A 23413-nucleotide genomic window follows, 5' to 3' on the forward strand; every position below is an offset into this window, starting at 1 on the left:
CGGCTCGTCGGGAGGCGGCGTGCCGAAGGCGGCACGGTCGACCTCGCGCTGGTGAGCCTCGGTGAGGCGTCTCATGGTGGCTAGCTTTTGGCCCTCCGCAACAAGGGCGAGGCAGCGTGCCTCCAATGTCTTGGCGTCCGCGTCGGCCGGAACGGGGGCAGACAAGTCGTGCAGCGCCGTCTGCAGGGCGTCGTGGGCGTTTTCGCCTGAGGCGGCGCCGCGGCTGATGACCAGTACCTCGGTGATGGCACTGCCGCTGCTGTCGGCTCGAGGAAGAGGGTCGTTGATGATTACCACGTTGGTGGGGAAGGCATCAAGGGATGCCGTGTCGGAGTCGACAAGCATCGGGTCGGTGGAGCCAACCGACTCCAAGTCCGCGGCAAGCTCGCCGGAGACGTGGAGTTGGTCGAGGAGACTGATGAGGTGGCTCTCGGGGTAGTCTGTGCCCGCGTCGGATGCGGGCTCGTCGGAGATGTGAGCCTTGCCAAGAAGATCGGCGAGGCAGCTCGTCACGCAGGCGTCGGCGACGTCTTGTAGCGCCTCGAGGCAAGCGCCATCGGGCGAGCCGGGCTGGCTACGCACGTTGGGAAGGAAGAGGGTTCCCGTCCAGAGCAGGTCTCCGGACGACGGTGCACCTGGCCCCACGGTGGGCGCCAAATGTCGGGTGGTTGGTGCGACATATGCCAAAGGATGGCTTATCATTGTGGGAGCCAATAAAACATCGCCGGTGCCTGGAAACGGGATAAGGCGAAGACATGCACGCCGGCGAATCTTACCCAGCTTCAGGGCTCTCCGTGGAGATAACACCCCTAATGCTGCTCTGCGGGGTCTCCGCATGATCACTAGCTCGACGGGTAGCTACAGGATGCTCCTTGAGCTGTTCGGTGAAAGGATGAAGGAGGGCAAGGCCAGCCCGCTCCTCTTCTCCTTGTGGTGTCTAAAACTATCGAAAGAGTCCTCTCCCTGCATGGGTGCCCTGGGGGGTTTATATAGGCCTACCCCCCAGGGGTACAATGGTAATCCGACTGGGTGTGGGCCCTAGCCATCTGTGTCTATGCCCACCGGCTTCTTCGCCGACTGGTGGGCCCCGCCGGCTGCCGGTCCTTTGGTCGACAGGTCGGCCCCACCGCTCGGGGGCTCTAGCGGGGGCTGGTTACTGTGGCCCCATCCTTAGTGGCGAGGGCTTCGTCTTGGTAAGCATGGCTACAGTGCCACCGCCGGGCGGCTTGTCACTATAGCCTTACCTCGTCTTATCTCCTTAATGGGGCGCCTCCTTCGAGGGAGTGGACTGGCCGGCTACTGGGAATCGGTCGTACCCCAGGCCGACTGGGGGTGGCCCGGCCGCCTTCGGGTGTCTCCATGAAGGATGGGACCCACTGCCCACGGGTCGTACTGACGACTCGCCGTGGGTGACATCATGGTCAATATGGCAACAGTGCCGCACCGAACGGGTGATGGCCGCCCGTACGGCGTACTGTGGCCAAGCGTGCTCCGGGATTCGGGGGTGGCGGGTTTCGCTGTAGCCACGCCCCGTCTCATCGCCGTTATGTGGGTGCAGATTTCGAGGGCACGATCTGGGCCGCTTGTTGAGGGGGGGGGGCGCTTCTTGGAGTCGGCCTTCTTGTGGCTGGCTTCGTGGAGCCGGCCCTCTCGGGGCTTTCTTCTTGGAGATTTTTAGGCCTAGGCCGCCTTCGCACAGCCGGCCCGAGGGGCAGTCGGCCGGAGGAAGGCGGCCCCATGTCTTGGAAGCTTGAAGGCTCGATCGGCCTATAATTTTTCTGAAGTGTCAGAGGGAGCCGGCTAGGCTACCCATGGTCATTTACTCCGTCAAAGTTCAAAATGGATCAATCAAAGAAAGGGTTCTTGCTTATGTTACAGGGTGTGAAGTTCAATTAGACTCAATGCCTGACCACTGCAGAAGATAGAGAGAAAATGAAAGTCATTCCCTATGCCTCAGCCATAGGTTCTACCATGTATACAATGCTGTGTACCAGACCTGATGTGTGCCTTGCTATAAGTTTAGCAGGGAGGTACCAAAGTAATCCAGGAGTGGATCACTGGACAGCGGTCAAGAACATCCTGAAATACCTGAAAAGGACTAAGAATATGTTTCTCGTTTATGGAGGTGACAAAGAGCTTGTCGTAAATGTTTACGTCGATGCAAGTTTTGACACTGATCCGGATGACTCTAAGTCAGAAACCGGATATGTATTTTTATTGAATGGTGGAGCTGTCAGTTGGTGCAGTTCCAAGTAGAGCGTCGTGGCGGGATCTACATGTGAAGCAGAGTAAATAGCTACTTTCGAAGCAGCAAATGAAGGAGTCCATATGAAGGAGTTCATATCCGATCTAGGTGTAATACCTAGTGCATCGGGTCCAATGAAAATCTTTTGTGACAATACTGGAGCAATTGCCTTGGCGAAGGAATCCAGATTTCACAAGAGAACCAAGCACATCAAGAGACGCTTCAATTCCATCCGCAATCAAGTCAAGGAGGGAGACATAGAGATTTGGAAGATACATACGAATCTGAATGTTGCAGACCCATTGACTAAGCCTCTTCCACGAGCAAAACATGATCAGCACCAAGACTCCATGGGTGTTAGAATCATTACTATATAATCTAGATTATTAACTCTAGTGCAAGTGGGAGACTAAAGGAAATATGCCCTAGAGGCAATAATAAAGTTGTTATTTATATTTCCTTATATCATGATAAATGTTTATTATTCATGCTAGAATTGTATTAACCGGAAACTTAGTACATGTGTGAATACATAGACAAAACAGAGTGTCCCTAGTATGCCTCTACTTGACTAGCTCGTTAATCAAAGATGGTTAAGTTTCCTGACCGTAGACATGTGTTGTCATTTGATGAACGAGATCACATCATTAGAGAATGATGTGATGGACAAGACCCATCCATTAGCTTAGCATTATGATCATTTAGTTTTATTGCTATTGCTTTCTTCATGACTTATACATATTCCTCTGACTATGAGATCGTGCAACTCCTGAATACCGGAGGAACACCTTGTGTGCTATCAAACGTCACAACGTAACTGGGTGATTATAAAGATCCTCTACAGGTGTCTCCAAAGGTGTTTGTTGAGTTGGCATAGATCAAGATTAGGATTTATCACTCCGTATATCGGAGAGGTATCTCTGGGCCCTCTCGGTAATGCACATCACTATAAGCCTTGCAAGCAATGTGACTAATGAGTTAGTTGTGGGATGATGCATTACGGAACGAGTCAAGAGACTTGCCGGTAACGAGATTGAACTAGCTATGAGGATACCACGATCGAATCTCGGGCAAGTAACATACCGATGACAAAGGGAATGACGTATGTTGTTATGTGGTTTGACCAATAAATATCTTCATAGAATATGTAGGAACCAATATGAGCATACAGGTTCCGCTATTGTTTATTGACTGGAGATGTGTCTCGGTCATGTCTACATAGTTCTCGAACCTGTAGGGTCCGCACGCTTAACGTTTGATGACGATTTGTATTATGAGTTATGTGTTTTGGTGAACGAAGTTTGTTCAGCGTCCCGGATGAGATCACGGACATGACGAGGAGTCTCGAAATGGTTGGGAGGTAAAGATTCATATATTGAAAGGTTATATACGGACATCGGAATGGTTCCGAAGAGGTTTGAGGATTTTTCGGAGTACCGGGAGGTTACCGGAACCCCCCGGGAAAGTTAATGGGCCTAATGGGCCATAGTGGAGGAGAGGAGGCAGGCCACGGGAGGTGGCGCGCACCCCCTTACCCAATCCGAATTGGACAAGGGGAGGAGGCATGCCCCCCTTTCCTTCTCCTTCTCCCTCCTTTCCCCTTTCACCCTCTCTGTTGGAAGGAAGGGGGGCCGAATCCTACTAGGAACGGAGTCCTAGTAGGACTCCCCCTCATGGAGCGCCACCCCTTGCCAGCCACCTCATCCCCCCTCCTTTATATACGGGGGTGGGGGGCACCCCAAAGGCACACCAAGAAATCTCTTAGCCGTGTACGGTGCCCCCTTCCATAGTTTACTCCTCCGGTCATAGCGTCGTAGTGCTTAGGCGAAGCCCTGCGTGGATCACGTCACCATCACCACGCCGTCGTGCTATCGTAAATCTCCCTCGACCCTATACTTGATCAAGAGCTCGAGGGGCGTCATTGAGCTGAACGTGTGTTGAACACGGAGGTGCCGTACGTTCGGTACTTGGATCGGTTGGATCATGAAGACGTTCGACTACATCAACCGCGTTAACCTAACGCTCCCACTTTCGGTCTACTAGGGGGAGGGGGGAATCCTACCAGGAGTGGAGTCCTAGTAGGACTCCCCCCTTGGCGCGCCTCCTCCTGGCCAGCCACCTCCTCCCCCTCTCCTTTTTATACGGGGGCGGGGGGCACCCCAGAGGCACATCAATTGTTCTCTTAGCCGTGTGTGGTGCCCCCTGCACAGTTTACTCCTCCGGTCATAGCGTCGTAGTGCTTAGGCGAGGGTACGTGGACACACTCTCCTCCTCTCGTTGCTATGCATCTCCTAGATAGACCTTGCGTGATCGTAGGAAATTTTTGAAATTGCATGCTACGTTCCCCAACAACCAAATGTTTTTCTTGATATATTACATAACCCTTCAGTCAAGCTACCATCAGAGGAGGGTCTTGCAATTCTTGACCTGGAGGCACAGTTGGTTGCGGCTCTTCATGCTATTCCTGATTGGACAGTTCCTTATTTGTCTTTTATGACCCAGGGAGAGTTACCTGATACGTCTCCAATGTATCTATAATTTCTGATTGTTCCATGCTATTATATTGTCAACCTTGGATGTTTTATATGCATTTATATGCTATTTTATATGATTTTTGGGACTAACCTATTAACCTAGAGCCCAGTGCTAGTTTCTGTTTTTTTGTTGTTTTTGAGTATCGCAGAAAAGGAAAACCAAATGGAGTCCAATTGACCTGAAATTTCATGTAGATCATTTTTGGACCAGATGAAGCCCACGGAGTACCAGAGGTGGGCCAGAAGAGTCCCGAGGCCACCACGAGGGTGGGGGGCGCGCCCTACCCCCCTGGGCGCTCCCCCCTACCTCGTGGCTGCCTCAGGGACCCCCTGAATTGTTCCCGACTCCAACACCTCGTATATAACCCAAAACTTCCAGAAAGAAACCTAGATCGGGAGTTCCACTGCCAGAAGCCTCCGTAGCCACCGAAAACCAATCTAGACCCGTTCTGACACCCTACCGGAGGGGGGAATCCCTCTCCGGTGGCCATCTTCATTATCCCGGTGCTCTCCATGACGAGGAGGGAGTAGTTCACCCTCGGGGCTGAGGGTATGTACCAGTAGCTATGTGTTTGATCTCTCTCTCTCTCTCTATCTCTCTCTCTCTCTCGTGTTCTTGACTCGGCATGATCTTGATGTATTGCGAGCTTTGCTATTATAGTTGGATCTTATGATGTTTCTCCCCCTCTACTCTCTTGTAATGGATTGATTTTTCCCTTTGAAGTTATCTTATCGAATTGAGTCTTTAAGGATTTGAGAACACTTGATGTATGTCTTGCATGTGCTTATCTATGGTGACAATGCGAGATCAAGTGATCCACTTGATGTATGTTTTGGTGATCAACTTGCGAGTTCCGTGACCTCGTGAACTTATGCACAAGGGTTGGCACACGTTTTCGTCTTGACTCTCTGGTAGAAACTTTGGGGAACTCTTTGAAGTTCTTTGTGTTGGTTGAATAGATGAATATGGGATTGTGTGATGCATATCGTATAATCATACCCACGGATACTTGAGGTGACATTGGAGTATCTAGGTGACATTAGGGTTTTGGTTGATTTGTGTCTTAAGGTGTTATTCTAGTACGAACTCTTGAATAGATCGATCAGAAAGAATAACTTTGAGGTGGTTTCGTACCCTACCATAATCTCTTCGTTTGTTCTCCGCTATTAGTGACTTTGAAGTGACTCTTTGTTGAATGTTGAGGGATAGTTATATGATCCAATTATGTTATTATTGTTGAGAGAACTTGCACTAGTGAAAGTATGAACCCCAGGCCTTGTTTCCTAGCATTGCAATACCGTTTACGCTCACTTTTACCACTTGCTACCTTGCTGTTTTTATAATTTCAGATTACAAAAACCTATATCTACCATCCATATTGCACTTGTATCACCATCTCTTCGCCGAACTAGTGCACCTATACAATTTACCATTGTATTGGGTGTGTTGGGGACAGAAGAGACTCTTTGTTATTTGGTTGCAGGGTTGCTTGAGAGAGACCATCTTCATCCTACGCCTCCCACAGATTGATAAACCTTAGGTCATCCACTTGAGGGAAATTTGTTGCTGTCCTACAAACCTCTACACTTAGAGGCCCAACAACGTCTACAATAAGAAGGTTGTGTAGTAGACATCATTACCTGAGGATGAAACTTTGGCCACGCAAATAACTCGGCGGTATAAGTCAATGACCATTATCAATGGCGAGTTACACTGATGCAGTGTCACAGGTGTGTTCCAGTGTTGTGTTTCTCTTGAAGAGGGCTGTGAGATTCTAAGGGAGATTCATGAAGGAGATTGTGGTTGATATGTCCATTTTGCATCATGCTTTTATATTGATATTTATTGCATTATGGGCTGTTATTACACATTATGTCACAATACTTATGCCTTTTCTCTCTTACTTTACAAGGTTTACATGAAGAGGGAGAATGTCGGCAACTGGAATTCTGGGGTGGAAAAGGAGCAAATATTAGAGAACTATTATGCACAACTCCAAAAGTCGAGAAACTCCACGGAATCCAGTTTTGGAATATATTAAAAATATTGGGCGAAGAAAGCACTAGAGGGGGGCCACCCACTGTCCACGAGGGTGGAGGGCGCGCCCCCTGCCTCGTGGGCCACCTGGAAGCCCCCCGATGCCCATCTTCTGGTATAAGGTGTCTTTTGCCCTAGAAACAATCATAAGGAAGCTTTCTGGATGAAGCACCGCCGTCTCGAGGCGGAACCTTGGCGGAACCAATCTAGGGCTCCGGCGGAGCTGTTCTGCCGAGGAAACATCCCTCCGGGAGGGGGAAATTGTCACCATCATCATCACCATCGATCCTCTCATTGGAAGGGGGTCAATCTCCATCAACATCTTCACCAGCACCTTCTCCTCTCAAACCCTAGTTCATCTCTTGTATCCGGTCTTTGTCTCAAAACCTCAGATTGGTACCTGTGGGTTGCTAGTAGTGTTGATTACTCCTTGTAGTTGATGCTAGTTGGTTTATTCAGTGGAAGATTATATGTTCCTTTATGCACATTAATACCCCTCTAATTATGAACATGAATATGATTTGTGAGTAGTTATGTTTGTTCCTGAGGACATGGGAGAAGTCTTGTTATAAGTAGTCATGTGAATTTGGTATTCGTTCGATATTTTGATGAGATGTATGTTGTCTTTCCTCTAGTGGTGTTATGTGAACGTCGACTACATGCCACTTCACCATTGTTTGGGCCTAGGGGAAGGCATTGGGAAGTAATAAGAAGATGATGGGTTGCTAGAGTGATAGAAGCTTAAACCCTAGTTTATGCGTTGCTTCGTAAGGGGCTGATTTGGATCCATATGTTTCATGCTATGGTTAGGTTTACCTTAATTCTTCTTTCGTAGTTGCGGATGCTTGAAAGGGGGGTTAATCATAAGTGGGATGCTTGTCCAAGGAAGGGCAGTACCCAAGCACCGGTCCACCCACATATCAAATTATCAAAGTAACGGACGTGAATCATATGAGCATGACGAAAACTAGCTTGATGATAATTCCCATGTGTCCACGGGAGCACTTTCCTTTATATAAGAGTTTGTCCAGGCTTGTCCTTTGCTACAAAAAGGATTGGGACACCTTGCTGCACCTTGTCTACTTTTGTTACTTGTTACCCGTTACAAATTACCTTATCACAAAACTATCTGTTACCGATAATTTCAGTGCTTGCAGAGAATACCTTACTGAAAACTGCTTGTCATTTCCTTCTGCTCCTCGTTGGGCTTGACACTCTTACTTATCGAAAGGACTATGATAGATCCCCTATACTTGTGGGTCATCAAGACTCTTTTCTGGTGCCATTACCGGGGAGTGAAGCGCCTTTGGTAGGTGGAATTTGGTAAGGAAAAATTTATATAGTGTGCTGAAATTTACTGTCACTTGTTACTATGGAAAATAATCCTTTGAGGGGCTTGTTTGAGGTATCTTCACACCGAACAGTAGAGCAAAGAGTTGCTCCTCAGCCTACTGAACCTACTGAAAATGTTTACTTTGAAATTCCTTCGGGTATGATAGAGAAACTGCTAGCTGCTAGCTAATCCTTTTACAGGAGATGGAACATTACATCCCGATATGCACCTAATCTATGTGGATGAAGTTTGGGGATTATTTAATATTGCAGGTGTCGGTGTCAAAACCGGCGGATCTCGGGTAGTGGGTCCCGAACTGTGTGCCTAGGCCGGATGGTAACAGGAGGCAGGGAACACGATGTTTTACCCAAGTTCGGGCCCTCTTGATGGAGGTAAAACCCTACGTCCTGCTTGATTAATATTGATGATATGGGTAGTACAAGAGTGGATCTACCACGAGATCAAGGAGGCTAAACCCTAGAAGCTAGCCTATGGTATGATTTTTGCGTATGGAGTTGATTGCCTACGGACTACAACCCTCCGGTTTATATAGACACCGGATAGGGTTAGGGTTACATAGAGTCGGTTACAATGGTAGGAGATCTTGAATATCCGCATCGCCAAGCTTGCCTTCCACGCCAAGGAAAGTCCCATCCGGACACGGGACGAAGTCTTCAATCTTGTATCTTCATAGTCCAGGAGTCCGGCTGAAGGTATAGTCCGGCTACCCGAACACCCCCTAATCCAGGACTCCCTCAGTAGCCCCTGAACCAGGCTTCAATGACGACGAGTCCGGCGCGCAAATTGTCTTCGGCATTGCAAGGCGGGTTCCTCCTCCAAGTCCTTCATAGAAGATTGTAAACACCAAGAGTAGTGTCCGGCTCTGCAAAATAAGCTTCCACATATTGCCATAGAGAGAATAATATTAACACAAATCAAATCTGCTGACGTATTCCGCAGTGCGTCATCACACTACAGCCAAGTCCTTCACTCGAATCGTTTTCACTTTTCCACCTTAGCGTGTTTTTGTGAGGCGGTTTCCTTGGCACGTCTTGTCAAAGCAGAGATCGTGTACCCCCCTTTTACGGGATTCTCATCAATACGGACGTGGGTAACCCAACTGCGCCACTTATCACGGCACTTGGGAGGCAAGCGAGTTTTACTAGGCAGGTGGGGACGCACAACCGCATCCGCCCATATAAGGGGACAAGGATCCACCTTTTTACCTACGCCTTCTTCCTCCTTTGCCTATCCATCTCCTACGCACCCGAGCTCCAGCGCCCAAGCCCACACTTCCCACCTCAACCTTCTCCAGCAATGTCCGAAGCGGGAGGCAAGTGGATGGTCTCCTCCGTCACGGAGGGTAAAGTCAAGAAGCTAAGGAAGGCCGGATACCTGTCCAAGGACATCGCGCACCGACTTCCCGAAGAGGGGAAGCTTCTCCCCACCCCAAAGCCCCATGAGAGGGTAGTATTTCTCCCCCACTTCCTCCGCGGACTGGGTTTTCCACTCCACCCATTTTTCCGGGGGCTCATGTTCTACTACGGCCTGGATTTTCACGATCTGGCTCCGAACTTCATCCTCAACATCTCGGCGTTTATCGTCGTGTGCGAGGCTTTTCTCCGTGTCCGCCCTCATTTCGGCCTCTGGCTCAAGACCTTCAACGTCAAGCCCAAGGTGGTGCGCGGCAGCCAGGTGGAGTGCGGAGGCGCCATGGCGGGCAAGATGGCCAACGTCCTATGGTTCGAGGGCTCTTTCGTGGAGACCCTAAAGGGATGGCAATCTGGGTGGTTTTATATCACCGAGCCGCGCGATCCGAAATGGACCGCAACCCCCGAGTTCCGATCCGGACCCCCACGCGGCTTATGTCCTGGAAAGAGACGGGCCTGTCGTGGGGTGACGAAAAAGAGGTGACCGGATTGCAAACATGCATCCAGTCCCTGGTGAACAAGCCAGTCCGGCTTGTTAATGTAATCCAGGTTATGCTCATCCGCCGGATCCTCCCGTGCCAACAACGGGATTTTAATCTATGGGAGTTCGACCCGGCGCAGCATCAAACCCTCAGCAGGCTCTTCGACACGACGTACAAAGACGCCTGGAAGATGCTATTCAAGGGCGCCGAGGCTCCCACATCCGCTTCCGAGGACTGCGGATACAGCTCGCAGCGTCACGCTAGCGAGGTATGCCATCTACACCTTTTACAGGATGTTAAGCTTTTTTCATAGTTTGACTCTATGCGGGATCTAAACTCCCTTACCTTTGACAGGCTTGGCGGGCGATATCCGGACCGATTAACTGTCCGGCTCCACTGCCCGAAGACCCATCCCCAGCTCTACTAGCGAAGCTGCTGGTTCCGGCGCCTTATGTGGTGCCGGAGAAGAAGGCCAAGAAGAAGAAGACCACGGGGACTCGAAAGAGTGCCCGCAACGTGGTGGTGTCGGACTCGTCATCTGACGAGTCCGAGACGCCCTCCTCCCGTGAAAACGAGGAGGAGGAAGAAGAAAACTCTCCCCCCCAGCGGAGGGAGGAGAGAAGAGGAAGGCCGCCCCAACGGGGGAGGCCGAGGGGTCTAGGAAAAGGAAGATCCCTCCGCCGGACTACGCCCCCAACGCCGAAGAGGGCAAAGAGGAGTGGCCAAACAGGGCCAAGCGCCCGGCGAAATCGTAAGTTCGGATATCAGAGTAACTCATGATGTTCCTTTGTTGCACAGCTTTCCTTAATGTCGAATGTAATTATGCAGTCCGCCCCGGGCCAAATTCGATGAATCGTCGGGCGGCTCCCTGGACTCATCGGACGTGAACTCAGTTCCGCCCGCTGTCTCCCCCCGCACTGCCGACGACGCCGAAGTGGCGTCGCGACAAGCTCCGGGGCAGGAGGAGGTGGTCCCGGAGGAGCCGCAAGGCAACCTCCCGGACTCCAGGAGTGAAGGGGATAAGGCTTCCCAGGGCTCTAAGTCCGGCTTTGTGCCAGACAGCGCGCCAGAATCTTCCACAGTTCCGGACCGCAATAGGCGAACTCCTTCCAAGAGGAGCAAGCCTTCTGAGCCGGCGGCCTCCGTCCAACCGGAGGTGCCGGACAATCTGCTGGAGGTGCTTGACGACGCCTCCATCGACGAGGGGCACCGTACTATTATGAGTACGGTGATCCAGAAGGTTCAGTCCGCCAAAGAGCGGACTGACTGAAGCTTGCGCTAGCCTTCTAACAGGCTTCGAGGTAAGTAAAAATATGTAAAAATATTACCGCATAGACAGAAGCCCCTGATGCTCTGTTTGGCGTTCGGAAAGAAAAGCCGAATAGAGGATCTATTAAATTTCGCAGGAGTCTAAAAAAAGAGTCAATATGCGTATGCAGGTGTCGCTGCTATCCACCACCACACTGACTGCGGAGGTGGGTGTCCTGAAGCAGGACCTCGAGCGGACCGAGCAAGAGCTCGGCCTTGCCAAGCGGCGGCTCGAGGAGGAAGAAGGTAAGAAATACCTTACAGAAAAAGTGCCTATAAAAAGGCTTGATTGCAAAAAGAGTAACAGGATTGTACTGCTTATTGTAGGGGCCACGACTGAGGTGGCGACCCTTAAGCATGCGCTGTCTGAGGCCGAAAAGAAAATGGCCGCGGAGCACACCGAGCGAGACAGACTTGGGGCTCAGGTCGGCGAGGTGCAGCAAGAGCTTCAGGCTCTCATGAAAAAACATGAGAGTTTGGAGCTGGACTCGAAGGTGCAAGCATCCGAGCTTGCAACGGCCCTAGAGGCTGCCAAGTATGCCAAGGCCGAAGCCCAAAAGGCCCTCCAAGAGTTGGAGGAGATGAGGAAGATAGCAGCGGGTAAGGCATTCTTTATGCAAAGCAGAAATATAAAAGTGAACTACCTGTTACTTACCCGAATCTGGAGCTCTCCAGGGGCATTCGTAGATCTTCCCCGCAGCGTATCCGACGCCGCCGCATTCTACGGAGCTAAATAGGGTAGCTCGACGGAGAAGGTGTTTTGGTCTCAGTATTCTGAGGCCGGACACCCTGTGCCCTTGAGCGACCAGCTGAAACAGCTGGTCGAGCTCCACAAGGTGGCCGAGCAGGCCATGAAGGGCTTCATAGTTCGGCTGTGGCCCGGAGAGGCCCTGCCTGGGAGCTATTTCGGGCTGGTGCGGCGGCTGGTGGAGGCTTGTCCGAGGCTTGAGGTCATCAAGCGCTCCATCTGCATCGAAGGTGCCCGTCGGGCCCTTGCCCGTGCAAAGGTGCACTGGGGTAAGCTGGACGGTGAGAAGCTTGTGAAGGACGGGCCGCCGCCGGGGAAGGAGCATCGCAAACCCGAGAACTACTACAAGGATGTTCTTGCAGGTGCCCACCTTGTGGTGGATGAATGTACCAAGGATGTGATATTTGAATGAACTCACTCGTGTTTATCCTGTGCGCTGAAAACTTGTTCATATGCGCTAAGCAAAGCTTATTGAATTTAAAATATTACTTTCTGTGCGGCCGTTTATCAAAAATTGAGAGATGGCCAGTCGTCGGCTTCTGCCCCCGTGCCACTAGTGCTGGGGTGTTCGGGATAAACCTGAGCGCTCTTTTTCCCATAGTTGGGTCCTTCGAGGGAGGCGCTCAGCACAACGAACCAGGCAATCGGACTATAATGCTTGAACACTCTCACCTAGCCATAGAACTCTATAATTTTAAATTTCGGCGAAGCCCCTAGTTCGGAAGACCGAGTTCGGGGTGCTATCCACGCCTTGGCCGGACAAAGCTAGCTCCTCGCTCGAAGCGGCATAAGCCTTTAGGGACTCGAAAAACCTCTCGAACATCGACCGGTCTCTCGCCACATCATGACAGTCAGTTTTAGCTTTCTCCACTGAGGTGGTTAACCCAGCTGAACCGGGGCACAATCGCAGTGGTTCTCCTAGTGCTACCTTAGCCGACAGAGCGGAACGTAAGGCACCAAAACATAGGAGCCGGGCAAACCCAACTATTGACCTAAATCATGATTCGGAGCCAATGCATATAGTGCTATAAGTTCGGGGTGCCGCACTTGTGAAAGTGTACGGACTTCTCACACCATTATGAGGGGTACTGAAGCCCCTGGCGTGTTTGCTGTACCATGGTGTACGGGTGCAATCATGTCATTTAATAAACATAAATGTGAAAAGAAGATAATGCAAAAAATAGACAAGAAGCTAAGCATTGTTTATAGAGAGGCTATTTATCAACGCCGAACGATACAAATAGTGCGGTAAGCAAAAGATATTGGACTATTCAGTATGTCCTGACCAGGGGCAGGCCGCGGAATTGTATTTAAAATAGGTATACCGCTCATAACAGAGACCACCTGGGAGTTCCATAATGCGGCATGGCTTGTCTGCCTCCCTGGATCTTGCATCGTTTGTGCGGCAGTCGAATTGCCGAACAGGTCGTCCGAAGTATGGAGTCCTGAAAGTAAGAAAAAATTAAAAAAAAAGAATCCGACAGCCCCTAGTACGTTTTAAGCCGTATTTTGGGCGTGCCGTTATTGTGCCCCTTCCCCCGTGCCCATGGTATTTCAGGGGCGTAGTTATGTACGCGAGGTACTGGTTTCGCTATGTCGCGAAAGCTGGGGTTGGGGCCGCATTGCTACACTTGCTCAGAGTGTGCCAGGCGGTCCTGCTGTGGGTTACTCCGGGCGCGCTTGGCAGTGTCTGGCTTTTTAATGGCCGGACTGGAGAATTGCCTGAGAAGGCTACTTTGTACCTCCGCTGCGAGGGCCGTCGTATGCTCCTCCGTACGAAGGGAGCGTTCGGTGTTTCCGTTGACCGTAATTACTCCTCGAGGGCCTGGCATCTTGAGCTTGAGATATGCGTAGTGCGGCACCGCATTGAACTTTGCGAATGCGGTCCGTCCGAGCAGGGCGTGATAGCCACTGCGAAACGGGACTACATCGAAGATTAACTCTTCGCTTCGGAAATTGTCCGGGGATCTGAAGACCACGTCAAGTGTTACTGAGCCTGTACAGTTGGCTTCTACACCTGGTATAATGCCTTTAAAGGTCGTTCTTGTGGGCTTAATCCTTGAGGGATCTATGCCCATTTTCCACACTGTATCCTGATAAAGCAGGTTCAGGCTACTGCCGCCGTCCATGAGGACTCTTGTGAGATGAAATCCGTCGATGATTGGGTCTAGAACCAATGCGGCGAAGCCGCCATGACGGATGCTAGTGGGATGGTCCCTTCGATCAAAAGTGATCGGGCAGGAGGACCATGGGTTGAACTTTGGGGCGACTGGCTCCATCGCGTATACATCCCGTAGCGCACACTTCCGCTCCCGTTTGGGAATGTGGGTTGCGTATATCATGTTCACCGTCCGCACTTGTGGGGGAAAGCCCTTCTGTCCATTGTTGTTCGGCGGCTTGGGCTCCTCGTCGTCGCTGTGCAGCCCCTTGTCTCTGTTTTCGGCCCTTAACTTGCCTGCCTGCTTGAACACCCAACAATCCCTGTTAGTGTGATTGGCTGGCCTTTCGGGGGTGCCATGTATCTGGCACAAGCGATCGAGTATTTGGTCCAAGCTGGACGGGCCCTGAGTATTCTTTTTGAATGGCTTTTTCCGCTGACCGGATTTATAGCCTTTGAATCCGGCATTGACTGCCGTGTCTTCATTGCTGTTGCTGCTAACGCGGCGTTTTTGCTTATTCCGACGTGTCCTGCCACTTTTGTCCTTGGTATCCGAATTACCAGGGTTCTTTGATAAGTTGTTACTGCGAGCTAGCCAGCTGTCTTCTCCCGCGCAAAAGAGGGTCATGAGTGTCATGAGGGCTGCCATGGATTTCGGCTTTCCTATCCCAGGTGCCGGGCAAGCCACTCGTCGCGGATGTTATGCTTGAAGGCTGCTAGGGCCTCTGCGTCCGGACAGTCGACTATCTAGTTTTTCTTTGTTAGGAACCGTGTCCAGAATTTCTGGCCGATTCCTCTGACTGCTGAATTATGTGGCTTAAGTCGTCGGCATCCGGTGTTCGCATGTAAGTGCCCTGGAAGTTGTCGAGGAATGCGGCTTCCAGGTCCTCCCAAGAACCGATTGAGTCTGCTGGCAAGCTGTTAAGCCAATGCCGGGCCGGTCCTTTAAGTTTGAGCGGGAGGTATTTGATGGCGTGTAGATCATCGCCGCGTGCCATGTGGATGTGAAGGAGATAATCCTCGATCCATACCGCCGGATCTGTTGTGCCATCGTATGATTTGATGTTTACGGGTTTGAAACCCTCTGGGATATTATGATCCATTGCTTCATTCGTGAAGCATAGCGGGTGTGCGGCGCCTCTGTACTGGGCTATATCACCTCGCAGCTCGGAAGAGCTATGTCTATTGTGTTCGGCCCAGCCGGATTTGTTGTATCCGGAGTGAAGGTCATTGTCACATGCCGTAGGGCGCCTGCGCGATCCGTAGATCGATCTTGTTTGTCTTGCCTTATCCTCCAGTATGTCTCGCAGGTCGGGCGCATTTTCCCGTGCCTTGGTTGAGCGGCGTCGGGGCATGGCTTGGGTGGAGGGCCGAGAGGCCTCTGTCGCGGCCGCGAGGTGGCCGGTCTGCCATGTCATGCGCTGGTGATGTAGGTGCTTCCTCCTCTGATCGGGGTAGCGGCCTGCACTTCGGGTAACTCTTGGAGGGGCATTCGAGTTCATACTCTTTGGCCGCAAGGACTTCAGTCCATCTGTCAGCTAGCAAATATTGGGCAGCTCTAAGCTGTTGCTGCTTTTTCTTGAGGCTGCTTGCCGTGGCTAAAAGCCTGCGTTTAAAATGCTCTTGTTCGGCGGGGTCTGATGGTATGACGAATTCGTCGTCATCGAGGCTTGCCTCGTCTTCGGAGGGAGGCGTATAGTTATCATCCTCGACCTCTCGGTCTGCCGCTCTCTCATGAGGGCTGGCTTCTCCATCTTCCTGTGCCGAATCTTGCTGAGGTGGGTGTTCTTCGGCGCTATCCGGGGTAGTATTATCTCCCGTGCCGGAATCACCGTTTTTGCTTTGGCGGGATTTAGAGCGGCGCCGCTGACGCCGGCGCTTTGGCTGTTTCTTGGGGGCGTCATCCCCCACTGTTCCATCGCCATCTCCATCTTTTGGAGTATCCACCATATATATGTCATATGACGAGGTGGCCTTTCAGCGCCCTACAGGTGCTGGTTCCTGTTCGTCTCCCACATCGTCATCCATGCCGTCGATGTCTTTGGAGCTGAAGTCAAGCATGTCGGTTAGATCGTCGACAGTGGCTACAAAGTGGGTGGTGGGTGGGCTTTGAGTTTCCTCATCGTCTGTGTCCCATCCTTGCTGACCGTAGTTCGGCCAGGGCTCTCCTGATAAAGAGAGAGACTTAAGAGAATTCAGGATGTCGCAAAAAGGCGAATGCTGAAAGATGTCTACGGCGGTGAACTCCATTATCGGCGCCCAATCGGATTCGATTGGCAGGGGCGCGGGGGGTTCGGAGTCCGGGGAGGAGTCTGGATCCTCGGAGTCACGGGTCGTGCAGAGTGCGGGGCTAGCGTTCGGCTCGATTGCTTTCGGGATCGCAGCCCCCGAGGTGACGTCCAACCGCTCATCCTCGATTGGCGCAATAGGCTCCGAGTTAGGGGTCGGAACTGATGCGTGTGCGGCCTCCAGGACACTGTCCGGGGGCAGAGCTAGATCATGCCCCTCGAGATAGTGCGGCGCGCTTGGCCGTGGCTCGAGCCCGTCGAAGATCAAGTCTCCGCGGATGTCAGCCATGTAGTTTAAGCTTCCAAACCTGACTTGATGGCCAGGGGCGTAGCTTTCGATCTGCTCTAGGTGGCCGAGCGAATTGGCCCGCAGAGCGAAGCCGCCGAAGACGAAGATCTGTCCGGGGAGAAAAGTCTCACCCTGGACCGCATCGTTGTTGATGATCAAAGGAGCCATCGGGCCTAAAGGCGACGACACAGAGGAACTCTCAATGAAAGCACCAACGTCAGTGTCAAAACCGGCGGATCTCGGGTAGTGGGTCCCGAACTGTGTGCCTAGGCCGGATGGTAACAGGAGGCGGGGAACACGATGTTTTACCCAGGTTCGGGCCCTCTTGATGGAGGTAAAACCCTACGTCCTGCTTGATTAATATTGATGATATGGGTAGTACAAGAGTGGATCTACCACAAGATCAAGTAGGCTAAACCCTAGAAGCTAGCCTATGGTATGATTGTTGTGTATGGAGTTGATTGCCTACGGACTACAACCCTCCGGTTTATATAGACACCGGATAGGGTTAGGGTTACATAGAGTCGGTTACAATGGTAGGAGATCTTGAATATCCGCATCGCCAAGCTTGCCTTCCACGCCAAGGAAAGTCCCATTCGGACACGGGACAAAGTCTTCAATCTTGCATCTTCATAGTCCAGGAGTCCGGCTCAAGATATAGTCCGGCTACCCGAACACCCCCTAATCCAGGACTCCCTCAGTAGGTATACCCGAGGATGTTATAAATAAGAAGGTCTTCCCTTTATCTTTGAAGGGAAAGTCATTGACATGGTTTAGGCTATGTGATGATATTGGATCATGGAATTACAACCGATTGAAATTGGAATTTCATCAAAAGTTTTATCCTATGCATTTGGTTCATTGTGATCGTAATTATATATATAATTTTTGGCCTCGCGAAGGAGAAAGTATCGCTCAAGATTGGCGGAGGCTTAAGTCAATTTTATATTCATGCCCCATGACCTCTCAAGAGAAATTATTATTCAAAAATTTTATGCTCGGCTTTCTCTCAATAATCGCTCCATGCTCGATACTTCTTGTACTGGTTCTTTTATGATGAAGACTATTGAATTCAGATGGGATTTATTGGAAAGAATTAAACACAACTCTGAAGATTGGGAACTCGACGAAGGTAAGGAGTCAGGTATAACACCTAAGTTTGATTGTGTTAATTCTTTTATGGATACCGATGCTTTTCGTGAATTTAGCATTAAATATGGATGTTGGTGTCAAAACCGGCGGATCTCGGGTAGGGGGTCCCGAACTGTGCGTCTAAGGCGGATGGTAACAGGAGGCGGGGGACACAATGTTTACCCAGGTTCGGGCTGTCGGTGTCAAAACCGGCGGATCTCGGGTAGGGGGTCCCGAACTGTGCGTCTAAGGCGGATGGTAACAGGAGGCAGGGGGCACAATGTTTTACCCAGGTTCAGGCCCTCTTGATGGAGGTAAAACCCTACGTCCTGCTTGATTATTCTTGATAATATGAGTAGTATAAGAGTTGATCTACCACGAGATCAGAGAGGCTAAACCCTAGAAGCTAGCCTATGGTATGATTGTATGTTGTCCTACGGACTAAAACCCTCCGGTTTATATAGACACCGGAGGGGGCTAGGGTTACACAGAGTCGGTTACAAGGAAGGAGATCTACATATCCGTATTGCCAAGCTTGCCTTCCACACCAAGGAGAGTCCCATCCGGACACAGGGCGAAGTCTTCAATCTTGTATCTTCATAGTCCAACAGTCCAGCCAAAGGATATAGTCCGGCTGTCCGGATCCCCCCTAATCCAGGACTCCCTCAGTAGCCCCTGAACTAGGCTTCAATGACGATGAGTCGGGCGCGCAGATTTTCTTCGGCATTGCAAGGCGGGTTCCTCCTCCTAATACTTCATAGAAGATTTTGAACACGAGGATTGTGTCCAGCTCTGCAAAACAAGTTCCACATACCACCGTAGAGAGAATAATATTTCCACAAATCTGATCTGCTGACGTACCCCGTAGCGTGGCATCACACCACAGCCAGGTCTTTATTTGAATCGTTTTTCATAACCTATCTCAGCGTGTTTCGCGAGGCGGTTTCCTTGGCGCGTCTTGTCGAAGCAGAGATCGTGTCCCCTTATTACGGGATTCCCATCAATACGGACGTGGGTAACCCAACCACGCCATCAATTACGGCGCTTGGGGGATAAGCGAGTTTCACCAGGCTAGTGGGGGCACATAGTTTCGTCCGCCTTTATAAAGGCATAATGTTTCAACTTTTTCTACCAACGCCTTCTTCCTCCTTGCTCATCCATTTTCGTGCACTCGAGCTCCAGCGCCCAAGTCCACATCCTTCTCCTCAACTCTCCCCAAACATGTCCAGAGCGGGAGGCCAGTGGATGGTCTCCTCCGTCACGGAGGGACACATCAATAAACTACGTGGGGCCGGATACTTAGCCGCGGATATCGCGCACCGGCTGCTAGCCATGGGGAAGATCGTCCCTACCCCGGAACCTCACGAAAGGGTGGTTTTCCTCCCCCACTTTGTCCGCAGACTGGGGTTTCCCCTCCATCCATTCGTCCGCGGCCTTATGTTCTATTACGGGCTGGACTTTCATGATCTAGCCCCAAATTTCATCCTCAACATTTCGGCGTTCATCATTGTGTGCGAGGCTTTCCTCCGCATCCGGCCCCACTTCGGACTGTGGCTAAAGACCTTCAATATCAAGTCGAAGGTGGTTGGCGGCCAACAAGCGGAATGTGGCGGAGCCATGGTGGGCAAAATGCCCAACGTTACATGGCTCGAGGGCTCCTTCGTGGAGACCATAAAGGGGTGGCAATCGGGGTGGTTCTACATCACTGAGCCGCGCGACACCAACTGGGTGGCGGCCCCCGAGCTTCGATCCGGAATCCCCATGTGGCTCACTTCCTGGAAGGAGAAGGGCCTGTCCTGGGGCTCATCAGTGGAGCTGGACGGACTCCTGAAGTGTATCCGGAACATGATAAGCAAGAAACTTAAGCTTGTCAACATAGTCCAGGTCATGCTCTTCCGCCGGATCCTGCTGTGTCAACAACTGGCTTTCAACTTATGGGAATTCGACCCGGCCCAGCACCAGACTCTGCGTGAGCTCTTCGACACGACGCATAAGGATGTCTGGAAGGTGCTGTTCAAAGGCGCCGAGGTCCCCCTTCTCTTACCGAGGACCGTGGGTTAAGCGCGAAGCGCCCTGCGAATCCGGTAAGCTCCGTACACCGGGTAGGGTATTTATTTCTCATAGCTTAACCATGTGCGGGGTCTGAGCTCCCATGCCTTTGATAGGACTGGGTGGAGACATCGGAGCAGATTAACTATCCGGCCCCTCTGCCCGAAGACTCTGCAGACACTCTCCTGACGGAGATGCGGACTCCGGCTCCTTATGAGGTGCCGGAGAAGACCAAGAAGAAGGTCATGGGAACCCGAAAGAGTTCCCGGCGCCAGGTGGTATCGGACACAATGTCCGATAACTCCGAGATGCACTCCTCTCGTGAAAACGAGGAGAAGGAAGATGAAGATTCTCCCCCTCCAGCCGGGGGAGACAAGAAAAGGAAGGCCGCCCCAACCGGGGAGGCCGAAGGGTCCAAGAAGGGAAGGACTCTCCTTTCGGACTGCTCCACCGCCACCGCCGATGGCGAAGACGAGTGGCTGCTCAGGGCCAAGCACCTGGCGAAGTCGTAAGTATTCAGATACCAGAGTAACTGATAGCATACTTTTGTTGCACTGCTTCTCCTAACGTCGAACATGATTGTGCAGTCCGCCCCAAGACCGTATCGACGTATCCTCGTCGGACGGTTCCTTGGACTCGTCGGATATGAATAGTGATACACTTCCAACCGCCTCCTCTCCTTGCCCTACGGACAATGCCAAGGTATTGTCTCAAGGGGCACCGAGCTGGGGGGAGGTAGTCCCGGAGGCGCCTCAAGGCGAACTTCCGGACTCCAGGCACGAAGGGAGCAAGACTCCCAAGGGCTCCAAGTTCGGCCCCCAGCCGAACGCCGCGCCGGAATCTCCAGTGGTTCCGGACTCCAGCAGGCGGCCCCCTTCCAAGAGGGGCAAGCCGCCCGTGCCGGTGACCTCTGTCCGTCCAGAGGCACCGGACAACCTGCTGGGAGCGCTTCACGGCGCTTCCATCGACGAAGAGCACCGCACTATTATGAGTGCGGTGATCAAGAAGGTTCAGTCCGCCAAGAGCGGACTGACTGAAACCTATGCCAGCCTTCTAACAGGCTTTGAGGTAAGTATTTAAAATATAGGAAAATATTACCGCATAGACAGTAGCCCCTGATGCTCTGTTTGGTGTTCACAAAGAAAAGCCGAATAGAGGATCAAATAATATCTGCAGGAGTCTAATATAAGTATGTCTGTATGCGTATGCAGGCTTCGCTGCTGATCTCTGCCGCACTGACTACGGAGGTCGCCGCACTGAAGCAGGACCTCGAGCGGTCCGAGAAAGAGCTCGGCCTTGCCAAGAGGCAGCTCGAGGAGAACAAAGGTAAGTAATACCTTGTCTATATAAAAAAGAAAATGTGGTTACGAAATGACAGGATCATCATGAATGTGCCAGGGGCGACGACCGAAGTGGTGACCCTGAAGTAGGCGTTGTCCGAGGCCGAAAACAAAGAGGCCAAGGAGCGCACCGAGCGGGAGAAACAAGAGGCACGAGTGGGCGAGGTGTAGCAAGAGCTCCAGGCGCCCGTGAAGAAACATGAGACTTTGGAGCTTGACTCAAAGACGCGAGAGACCGGGCTAGCTGCGGCCCTCGAGAGCACAAAGCATGGCAAGGCTGAAGCCCAAAAGGCCCTCCAGGAAATTGAGGCGATGAGGAAGATACCGGCGGGTAAGGCATTCAATATGCAAAGCAAGCATGTGAAAGTAAATTACTTGTTACTTACCCGAGTCCGGAGCTCTCCAGGAGCATTAGCAGATTTACCCCGCAGCGTGTCGGATGCCGTGAAATATTACCAGGCCGAGGAGGGGAGCTCGATGGAGAAGTTGTTCTGGTCTCAGTATACTGGGACCGAACACCCGATGCCTGTGAGCGACCAGCTGAAGCAACTGGTTGAGCTGCACAAGGCGGCCGAACAGGCCATGAGGGGCCTTATAGTCCGGATGTCGCCTAGCGGCTCCCTTCCCAATAGCTACTTGAGCCTGGTGAGGCGGCTTGTGGATGCCTGCCCCCGGCTGGAAGTCATCAAGCGGTCCGTCTGCATCGAAGGTGCCCGCCGGGCTTTTGCCCGTGCGAAGGTGCACTGGGCCAAGATGAAGATTAACTCCTCGCTTCGAAAGTTATCCGGGGATCCGAAGACCACTTCCAGTGTGACTGAGCCTGTGCAATGGGCCTCTACACCTGGTATGACGCCTTTGAAGGTCGTTTTTGTGGGTTTGATCCTTGAGGGGTCTATACCCATTTTGCGCACTGTGTCCTGATAAAGCAGGTTCAGGCTGCTGCCACCGTCCATAAGGACTCGAGTGAGGTGAAATCCGTCGATGATTGGGTCTAGGACCAGTGCGGCGAATCCGCCATGACGGATACTAGTGGGATGGTCCCTGCGATCGAAGGTGATCGGACAAGAGGACCATGGGTTGAACTTTGGGGCGACTGGCTCCAACGCATATACATCCCTTAACGCACGCTTCCGCTCCCTCTTGGGGATGTGGGTTGCGTATATCTTGTTCACCGTCCGCACTTGTGGGGGGAACCTCCTCTGTCCTCCGGTGTTCGGCTGCCGGGGCTCCTCCTCGTCATCGCTATGTAGCCCCTTATCTTTGTTTTTGGCGTTTAACTTGCCGGCCTTCTTGAACACCCAACATTCCCTGTTGGTGTGGTTGGCTGGCTTGTCAGGGGTGCCATGTATTTGGCACGAGCGATCGAGTATACGGTCCAAACTAGACGGGCCCGGAGTGCTTCTTTTGAATGCCTTTTTCCATTGGCCGGGTTTAGAGCCTCTGAATCCGGCTTTGACTGCCGTATCCTCGGTATTGTCGCTATTGACGCGGCGCTTATGTTTGTTGTGACGTGACTTGCCATTGCTATCCTTGGTATCTGAAGTACCATGGTTCTTTGATATGTTATTGCTGTGAGCCAGCCAGCTGTCTTCTCCCGCGCAAAAGCGGGTCATGAGTGTCGTGAGGGCTGCCATAGACTTCGGCTTTTCCTGGCCAAGGTGCCGGGCGAGCCACTCGTCGCGGATGTTGTGCTTAAAAGCTGCTAGGGCCTCTGCATCTGGACAGTCAACGATTTGATTTTTCTTTGTCAGGAACCGTGTCTAGAATTGCCTGGCCAATTCCTCTGGCTGCTGAATTATGTGGCTCAAGTCATCGGCATCTGGTGGTCGCACATAAGTGCCCTGGAAGTTGTCGAGGAATGCGGCTTCCAGATCTTCCCAACAGCCGATGGATTCTGCTAGCAGGCTGTTGAGCCAATGCCGAGCTGGTCCTTTGAGCTTGAGTGGGAGGTATTTGATGGCGTGTAGATCATCACCGCGGGCCATGTGGATGTGTAGGAGGAAGTCTTCGATCCATACCGCAGGATCTATTGTGTCGTCG

The sequence above is a fragment of the Triticum urartu genome, chromosome 5 (assembly GCF_003073215.2).
Source record: "Triticum urartu cultivar G1812 chromosome 5, Tu2.1, whole genome shotgun sequence".
NCBI classification, from domain to species: domain Eukaryota; kingdom Viridiplantae; phylum Streptophyta; class Magnoliopsida; order Poales; family Poaceae; genus Triticum; species Triticum urartu.